The 8,475-nt window shown below is 39.8% G+C and overlaps 1 pseudogene; it reads right to left on the bottom strand.

Annotated features, from left to right (window-relative positions):
* Window positions 1-1,535: 1,535 nt before the first annotated feature.
* LOC138853178 (uncharacterized) lies at window positions 1,536-2,752 on the bottom strand (annotated as a pseudogene).
* Between the last annotated feature and the right edge of the window lie 5,723 nt (window positions 2,753-8,475).

Genomic DNA, 8,475 nt, shown 5'->3' with positions numbered 1-8,475 from the left:
TATTATACTTTATTATATTTGGTACAATGATTGATATGCTTGTTAAAACTTTTTTACAATTACTAGTTTGTTAAAATCTCCCACATGAACGAACATTTCTAATTCTGTATTTATGTTCATGTATTCTTCGTTAAAGACTCCTAATTTCCTCATAAAAAAAGGACTTCATTTTTTAAAAAAGACTTTTGAAGACAGACATAACTATCAGCATTTTGGGAAATTCTTAATAGTTTTCTATAATATCAAGATTTTAAAATTCCTACAACTTTAATTTTGAAGTTCATAATATAAAATCTTAATATAAAAAGAAACTATTTGATTAAGAATGCCTCATACATGCATCAGCATTTGTTTGACAGAAGTGCACAAACTACAGAATAAAGGTATACGCACAGTTTTCTTTGAGTAAAGCAAAGTGTTTTTAATTGCATGTTCAGAAGGGTTTTCCAGGGACATTTTCAACACTAAATTTTACAGTAAATAAAGATATTCGTCATGTTTGATGCTTTGGTTTGATTTAAAAGGTTTCCTGTGAATCATTTATATGCCTTCCATGGATAATTATAATTTTTGTATTTATGCCGTAGTAAACCTGTAAAGGCAGCGCATGGAAAATGGCTCTAGAATTCTTTAAAAATTACCTAACCATGTCTACCTCTCTGATTATTGCTTTCATTAATCTTTGCAATGCTGACGCAAAAAAATGAATGTAATATGGCAGTGCAATTCTAAAGTCCCTTCTAGCTTGTGCTTAGACTTTTAGCAGGATTTTTTTGAAGTCAATTTTTCATTCTAATGCTTAAAAAAGACATATGTTGACGATGTTTTAAACAAGTAAATGTGACAAAGTATGACAGATTTGATTTTCACTTTATATACACTTTTCTCATCTGAGAGGTTTAACAACAGTACGGAGGATTTCATTTGTAAATACATCCATAGGTAGACCTGGTATTTGAAAATGACTTAATGATAGACATCTACAAACGCCTGTATATATTCAATGAAGAAATGAGCACTTCAGCATTTGTGAGAGAAATGTTTTATTACCTGTTCGAAAAGGTTTATCGGCGAGTTTTTTTATTAACAGTAAAGTTATTAAAAATGAAAGCCGTTATTAAAAACAAATTCAGAATGGTGTACTGAACGAATGTTTGATTGAGATAGATAATATTACGCCAATGATTATAAAAACAAACAAAAACACGTATAATTTACGAATTATTTTATTTCCTCGATGAAGAGTTTCTTTGACACAGGAGCTTCCCGCTCCACTAGTTCGTCAAATATGGCGAGGAAACGAGATCGAAACAGCGGATTGTTTTCCATTTTGATCAGCATATTGTCATGAAGCTATTGTCCTAGATTCTGCATGTCATCTACCTTTGCGTTAATAATATCAATGGCATCATCACTCTCGCTTAACATTACCGTCACTAACATTACTGAGGAGAGAACGCCATAAATCATTTTGTCTTTGTACTCTTCACGAAGCTCCTCTGGGGAAAATGATGTATCCTTTTCAGCGGCCGTCATCACCTCTTGAAATGCTTCGTAGTAGGAGGAGAGGAGCCTTGCAAGTTGGCCTTCCTTTCGTGGCCGTGGAGACTGGTGTAGAGAAAGTAATTGAGGTCTGTGGCCGGGGAAGCAATGCGGTTCAGCTGGAGGTCAAGGAGCCTCACCTCAATGGGATCACCTTCAACGTTATTCCTGGAATTATAGAGTAAAGCAGACTCACGAGTAACCCTTATCAACACTACTTATGGTGGTTATGGCCAAGATAAAAATTACTGGCAGAGAGACTGGAGGATAATTTCATGAACTCCCAGTAGTTGACCCCTCTTACAGCGATGGATGTCCCATACAGATTTAGCGCTTTACTTGAATGTATTCATTATTATTACTGAATTAAAAAACGAATGAGCCCAATTCGATTTCACTCACTTGAAGAGAACATTGTTGTTCCAACAGTCACCGTGGCATATGGCATCAAACTTGGAATTTCTGGCCAACTGATTGTCTCATAAGATCAAAGAAATTATTTTTGTGTTTGGCCAACCACTGTTCGGCTACCCAGTAGCCTTCTATGTTATGCAGCATCTGCTCAGCAGCCGAAAACTGCCCTGAAAACATTTCATTGAACATCATTTTTAGTGATTCTGGAGAAATCAACCAGTCAAATTTAATATGCGTAAACCTGTCCGCCAGGTCCTGTGTGGGAAACCTGGCCTGTAGGAGGAAGGAGGCTGCGTGCAGTCTGGCCAGCTCCTGCAGAATGAGAGTGGCATGAGCCACACTCATGCTCTTCTTGAGGTCAAACAATTTAAATCCCCGTGAGCGGAGATCTTCCATGAAAATCATCTCCTTTCCTTTCTCTAATGAGGTATAAAACCACTTAGCTAGCCTCAAGGGACTAAGACCAACAGCTGTCAGCTCTTAATTCAGCAAGGGAAGAATTTCTTCAAAAAAATTCTACCTCTTTCTTGTATATTAAAAGAGAAAAAACAGAAAATTCTTTATCAGTTGGCCGCTTTAGATTCAGCTTGACCACGTAAGACGAAGATTGCTCTTTTCCCAGTAGTGAGAACAGGACGCTCACGCTGGTAACGATGGTGGCGAAGTTGTCACCCTTGTTAGTGAAGTCCTCAATGCTCACCGAGATGAGCTTGGCCTCGCTGCCCTTGTCAGCCGTCAGCGCTGCCTTTACATGTGCCTCAGTGATGTTGTCCTGAGGCCTGACGAGTACAGACATTCTACATATGCTACTAAAAAATAAGTTGCCATATATTTATTTAATCTATATATCGTATATCGTATATATATAAATGTCGTTTGACTTAAACAGCAAGGCACTTCCTGTCGAATAGGGCAAGTGAAAATTTCAGTATGAAGTAATTTCGCAAAAGTCATTCTGAATCTAACGAAGAAAATATTTATCATTGTGTTTGTTTATTATTAAATTATTATAAACTTGTATAAAATAAATATATTTAGCTTGATTAGGCTAAATTAAATTGCTCTTGTTATAATAAGGTTAGGTAAGTTTCTTATGATTTTTTGGTACAAAATCATTAATTTTTCTATTAAAATAAATGAAAAGAATATGTCTTTAAAAGTATAAGAGAAAACTTTTAGAAAGGACTTAATTTTAAATGAGTTCTTAGAAATTGACCAGTTTTACCTATTCGGCACGACATTATATATATATATATATATATATATATATATATATATATATATATATATATATATATATATATATATATATATATAATGTCGTGCCGAATAGGCAGAGCTTGCGATCTTGGCTTAAATAGCAACGTTCATCTTGCCATATTGGACAAGCGAAAATTTGCATATGCAATAATGTCGCCAAAATCATTCTGAGCCTAACGAAAAAAATATATTTCACTGTGTTTGTTTAGTATTAAATTACTGTAAACAAATCTAAAATATATTTAGCTGGGTTAGGCTAAAATAAATTATTCTTGTTATAATAAGGTTAGGTAAGTTTTCTAAGATTCTTTTGGTGCAAAATTATAAATTTTTACATTAACATTAATGAGAAAAATATATCTTTAAACGTATAAGAGAAAATTTTAGAATGGGCTTAATTTTAAAATAAGCTAATTGACCAGTTTTACATATTCGGCACGACATATATATATATATATATATATATATATATATATATATATATATATATATATATATATATATATATATATATATATATATATATATTGGGGTCCACCTCTGGTGTAAATTGTGGGACGCATAGCCTCGGAGAAGTGGATAAAAAGGCTTCAAGGAAGAATATTTGGATTTCTTCCTGAAGCCATTTGAATATTCCACTTCTCCTACCACCCCATCTTTTAAACTATTTTTTTTTTTTACCAATAGGAATATTTTATTACATAATATGGCACAGAAGATTTAAGAGATACATTGTTGATATAAAGGTGGCATATACGGTACATGTTGTTACGTGTGTATCACCGATTATAAGGCGAAAATCTCATCCAGCTCCTCAGAGCTGGGGCGTGTGCCCAAAATGCAGCATGCATTACCCCTTTGAACAGCCGCGCTGAGCCGCTGGAACAGAAAACTAGCTGCCCTGGGATCCCTAGTTACCCTGATGAGTCTTTTTCCCAGCTCCTTAAGGAAATTAGATGCACTCTTTCCCCATGAGCCAAGGGTCTCTGAGCCTATGGGAACAAACATATAATGATGGGCAAGTTCTCCATATTTTCTAGACTTTTGGGACTCCCTAAAGCTGGCAGCTGCCCCTCCTTCCTCCCTGGTGTATTGGAGATAGGTATCAGCCAAGGTAGATGCACATGTATAGTCCCACACCACCTGCTTCCCATCTGTCCAGGCTTGAAGGGTGATACCATCTGGACGCTTCTGGCTGCCATCAGATCTGCATAGTTGGGGTGGCTCCCTTACTGCTGGGCATCCAGCTGTTGTGAGGCTCCTCCTGATAATGTTATTAACCTCCTCATGTCTTGCAATCTTTCCCTCGGATTTACGGCACACAAGACCATGGTACCCGAATCGGTCTGCTGCTTCACTGCCACAAATACACCTGTGTTCGGCGAGAATAGGGGCGGCAAGTCGAAGGGCAACACCGATGCGGATGGTCTGTGGGTCGAGGCGTGTGCCAAGGCTGGAGTTGGGAACAGCCAACAGAAAGTCCCCAGCATGAGGGGCTCTCACTGCCAGCAGGCGGGCTCTATCCTTCCCTGACACACTCTGAAGCATCGTTGAGGCTATATTTTCCACTATTGGACCATCCCAGTGCAATTGTTTGTAGTTGTTGGGGGGAGCAGGTCTGGTTTCTGAGCCCGTTAGATTATCCCAGATCATTGCTCCGTCAATGAATTTTTGGTCCTGGGCTCCAATCTTGTCCCTAAGATGTTCAGGGAGAATCGCTGCTACAAGCTCTCTGGATGCAATACACGAGGACAGAAAAGCAGGTAACGCAATCTGTGATGACTTGCGGACACCAATGCCTCCTAGTCTGACTGGAAGTGTAGCTTGGTTCCACTGCCCGTCTTCTAGAGTAAGGTTAAGTACTTTCGTAAAAATCTGCCTCAGAATACTGTCATATTCGTGCAGTATAGGGTTATCATATGAAGGTGCACATCTTAGGAAATATGTCAACCTGGGCAGACTCAAGCACTTTGTGAGAAGGTACAAGGCATCGTGGGTGTCCAGATTGCCTATTCGTTGTTCCATTCTCCTTAACTCTTCCAATTTCTTCCTGAGAATTGTGTCAATGGCATTGCTTCCCAGAGGTGCTCCTAGCAAGACACTATTTGTGGGGGCAATGACTGCTGCTCCTGGTAGTTTTGATCTCACTGCATTTATCACTTCTTGACTGACTGAGATGATTTCACATTTGGATGGATTCAGGATGAGACCCATTTCCTGTCCCCGTGTCATTACCTGTGTAAGGTCATGTAGGAGGGACTCCTTTGTACCTGCTAGTGTGCCATCATCTAGGAACCAGATGTTTAGCTCGCTGGTCAGTCTGACTGTGATTTCCCTAACTGCAATACAGAAGAGAAATGGTGCAAGAGGATCTCCTTGTTGGACACCCTCCGATGATGTGATTTCATGCTCTCCAAAGAGAAGCATTGATTCCTTGCTATACCCAGCTGAAACAAAAGGGAAGAGACCAGGGAAATGTTCTTGTAGTGCTGCTAATACCACGTCTCTTTTCAGGAGATTGAACGCATTCTTGAAATCTAATTTTACCACTGCATTGTCCTCAGGCAGGTTGTTGATATATGCCCTTGTTGCATGAACCGCTGCTTCACTTCCTTGAGAGACCCCAAAGCCAAGCTGGTTTGGTTGAAGCATCATGGCTGCCTGTGCACGAATACTTCGGACAGCAGCTTTGGATACGAGGCGGCGTAACGTGTTGCCTACTGCAATTGGCCGAATTCCTCCATCCTTCTTTTTAAGTGCACAAAGTGTTGCACCAAAAAAGAAAGGTCTAATTTCATCAGGAATCAGACCAGCCAAGGAATTGTTGACGAACCTTGTGATCTCTGAAAGCAGTGTCTCTGCAATTTCCCCAATAACTGGCCTTATTCCAGTGTAACCCCCAGCAGAGCCAGATGGGAACGACATTATTGCTTTGTAAATGTCTGAGTCTTCCACAATCAATGGTTCCATAGTGGGGACAGAGGTGTTGGAACTGTTGGTGCCACTGGTTTCCCTGGCAGGGTGCTTTCCTCTAAGTGCTTCAGCCGTGTCAGCATCCCTGGGAGCAACTGTATCTTCACTGGTAATAATTCTGATTGCCCCCACTGTGTTGCCCTCTTCAATTTTCTTGCTCACCTGGACTCTGACTTTTTCACTGTCAGTAGAGTGAGTGGGGGTTCTGCCTCTCCCTTTTTTGTGTTGACGGGGAAGGTGAATGAGGTTATCAACTCTAGGAAAATCTCTTAAGGATTTAATTATCATTGAAGCTAGCCTCTTTCCCCTTCTTTCCGGCACAGCTAAGCAGACATTGCCAAAAAGTAGCAAGTTGTGCCATGCCTTGATGGTTGGTGGAGCATTTAAGATAGTGGAACCATCGTTTACTTTTTTCAGGAGGTCTGTAAGTTTCCCAGCTGCGTGTGGACGGGCTGCTTTGGGAATATGTGTGAGTGTCCTCGTACCTGTTGCTTTGATTGCTTCCAAGAGATTGTCTGATGAGATAAAATCTGTTGGAGTGGGTTCAGGTGCCTGAGGTGGCTCTGGATCATCACTTTCCACAGGAGGACATCCTGAACCAGGGCAACTACCGTGTTTGGGGAGGAAACCATTCGAGTTGAGACAACGAAGCTGTAAGCATGACCGACACTTGCCTCTCCTAGTATTGCCAGCCGTGCCATTTCCCTGGCTGCTTGCTTCCTCCTGGTTGGCATCCATCTGCTAGACTAGACAATAGGAGTGGAATATGACATGCTGGGTGGGTATGGTGCGTGGAAGGTAGTGAACTTGACCGTGGTGGCCTGGTGGAGTTTGAGGGGCCGGGAGGGGAAGGGGAAAACTTCCCTTGGGAATTAGGTGGGGGAGGCGCAGGTTGAGTGGGGTTATCCCGGGGAGTACAATACACATGGACTTGCACACTATATATTGTTCACACTGTCTTACAATACACATAACTTTATTTGTTTCCCCTGTACACTATGAACAATGTGGGTATGGGCACTGCTGAACCAATGTGTTCACTCACCATCTAGTTACACATCCCACCTCTTCCACCCACCCCCGTGAAGTGGGGGTGGATGCACTGACTGGTCACTCCCTCGTTAACATTAATTTCACATTGTTTTTCCATAACATAAGCCTTTAAAAAGCCCATGCATCGACACAATCATTTCCACGTTAACTGGAAGCATGGTGCATGGTGCTGGATATAGATGTTTATATATATATATATATATATATATATATATATATATATATAATAGTGATTCACGAAATCGTAATAACACGATTGCATACAAACTATACCACGATTATTATTATTATTATTATAATCAAAAAAGAAGCGCTAAGCCACAAGGACTATACAGTCTATACCACGAGAGGGGATAGATAGAACCCGCGGTCAGAGAGTCATGAAACTCCAGACCAGCGAGTTACCTATCGTTAGCATTGCTAACGCGTCGGTCTAGAGTTTTATGATTCTGACCGCGGGTTCTAACCCCACCCGTGGTATGGTCTGATATATATATTAGTATATTCACTATAACCACAGTGAATGATAACTGAATCCAAGTGCTTTCGTAATCTCACATTCATTTTAAGACTGAGTTCTGTTATACTGCAAATTATAAACGCGTGCTCGCAAATACATTAAAATACAAGAGTGAAAAAAAAAAAAAAACACATTCCAACACCGATAACCAATTTTCGGCCGATATTGATACTTTTCCCTCCAATTTTTATTAAAATGACTACGTTCAGTATATATGGGAGTGTTTATTGCACAGTTGTATTAAATAACACAGGAAGGTTAAATACTAAATAACTTAATTTCTTTGAGATGATAATGTCATTACTCATTACTTGGTCTGTTGTGTTAGTTACTGGTTGCCAGTTTCACTTGTCAATAGTGTGTGCGTGTGTGTCTGCATGTAAACTGTGTGTGTGTGTGTGTGTGTGTGTGTGTGTGTGTGTGTGTGTGTGTGTGTGTGTGTGTGTGTGTGTGTGTGTGTGTGTGTGTGTCTGTGTGTGTGTGAGAGAGAGAGAGAGAGAGAGAGAGAGAGAGAGAGAGAGAGAGAGAGAGAGAGATAGTGTATGAGTAACTCACAAGTGTGAGGTAGTGTTAATGTTGATATTTGTCCTCTAACATGTAATATTAATATTTTAAAAATTATCTACTGGTATCGGATGTTTCTTAACCAATATTGTTGCCATAAAAATGGCCGATACCCACCGATACTTTGGTACATCTCTAAATGTTCATAA

Source organism: Cherax quadricarinatus, chromosome 24 (genome assembly GCF_038502225.1).
Source record: "Cherax quadricarinatus isolate ZL_2023a chromosome 24, ASM3850222v1, whole genome shotgun sequence".
Taxonomy (NCBI): domain Eukaryota; kingdom Metazoa; phylum Arthropoda; class Malacostraca; order Decapoda; family Parastacidae; genus Cherax; species Cherax quadricarinatus.
This window is presented reverse-complemented; position numbering and strand designations above follow the sequence as displayed.